Here is a 2,000-nt window from a genome sequence, read left to right on the forward strand (position 1 = left end):
TTTTGATGTAAAAGGTCACAAACATAAAAGCGTGTTCTTAATAAAAAAAGTTAAAAAAAATACTTTTAAATAAAAAAAATATAATTTATAAAAATTGTTTATCTTAATGGCTGGTTTATACTGGAATAAAAAAGGGGGGGGAGAAGAGAAAAGTTTGAGCAAGTTACAGAAGGTGTGAAAAAGTCACAAAATGTTATAAAAAAAAATCTTTGGTTATTTTCTTTAACATAAAATCAAAATCTGATCCTCTGTTAAAGCAATGAGTTAAAGTAATCTATTATGTTCTCTTGATGTCTCTGTTAAATTCTAACTGCTTAAAAACAGCTGTAAAAAGAGCAGTGGTGAAATAAAGGGATCCTATCACCAATCAATGGAATGGACCTGATCCAGTACTGGTATGGGACAAGGGCTCCTAAGGGATGGGTTTTTCCATGTAACCAACATGCCTTTCTGCAATTGCTCCCTGGGCCGTGTGGCCCTGATGCTAACATCTGTATTTACAGCAGCGGATAGAGCACGTCAGTGGCGTGCTTTACTTAAAGACTACAATAACAACGTCATCCTAATAGGAGAGGACACTGCCCTTGCCATGGCTGCATCAGTAGTAAGTGTTCCTGGACTGGCTTTTGGAAATAATCGTGGACTATAAAGGCTTACATGTTTGGTGACCAAAGCAATCAATCTTACTGCTACTGTGCTATCCAATATAGCCAAAGAATTAAATCAAGTTCACTCAGGAGTGCTTTTAAGCCATGCAGCTAACAATTACTCGCTGTTAAAAAAATCATATAAGTTGTAAACCTGTACCTGGGGGATATTGCTTTAACATTACTAACAATGTGCCATATATAGAGTCTGTTATTGATAAACTTAAGAGTAAAATGCAACATATGTTTATTACTAACCCACTATTCATTTGAAGGGTTTCAATGAATTCATTGGTTATTAATGTTGGCTGGACTGCTACCGCTTTTCCCACTTTGTATGGGATGTCTTCCGTGTGTTCTGCATTTTATGCTGACTTCCCTATAGTATAAATGGACTGAGATTCATCATTTAAAACTTTGTACCAAGCCTCCTTTGTAATCAAAATAATTAATATTTGGCTGTATGTTTCATCTCTCACCTAATGTTGGGCTGGAATGGTACTCAAAGACAGGTAAGACGCTCAGCATCCTGTACCAACCTAAGACAGGGCTCTAGGCCAAGCTGCCAGAGTTACCGATGACGGGTAAGGACAGAGATGACTGAGGGCAACCCAAGACAGAGGCCATTCTCAATTTAATAAAAAAAAAAGAAAAAAATGTGGAGACCCATGGCTGGCCATGGGCCCACATGCTAAGGCCTGGCTTGCTGATCATTGGCATTAGTCCTCACACAACAGTATCAAGCCCTGGCCACCAGTGACCGTATTAAAACCCCTCATTAACGGCACACAATTTTAGGATTAAAATTAGTTCAAAGAGAAAATGGGGGAATGAAAGGAGCCAAGAGCCACCATAAAAAAATGGGGCTCCTGAGACAAACTGTTCCAGAGATGGCCTTGGGAAATGGGGAGTAAACCAGTTCACAGAGAAAGCAGTCAGCTACTAACCATAGATACACAGAACACCTGCCTTGTAGATAAGCCCCTTCCCTACGCTTGCTCAAGGTTAACAAAGAAAGCTGCAAGGCCCGCTACTGAAAATTATCCAATGAACTTACGCCAGCCTATAATATGTTAATTTTGTGGTTTTGCCCTTTAAAAGCTGTGTGAGATAGCTGCTCGGGGCTCCTCTCACTTGCTTGCTGCTTGCAGCAGTAGGGGGCCCATTTGCGCAAATGAAATAAAATTACCTCCTGTTCTATTGCATCGTCTGGTCTGGAGTCTGTGTTTCTGGGGTCGTCACAAGAGGACACCGCTTTTGGAGTCCTACAGTCAAACCTTTCATCCCCAACAATGAGGGGAAAACAATCAACAGTTTCAACATTTGGTGGGAAATTACAATTAATTAAGAAAT

Source organism: Oryctolagus cuniculus, chromosome 18 (assembly GCF_964237555.1).
Source record: "Oryctolagus cuniculus chromosome 18, mOryCun1.1, whole genome shotgun sequence".
Taxonomy (NCBI): Eukaryota; Metazoa; Chordata; class Mammalia; order Lagomorpha; family Leporidae; genus Oryctolagus; species Oryctolagus cuniculus.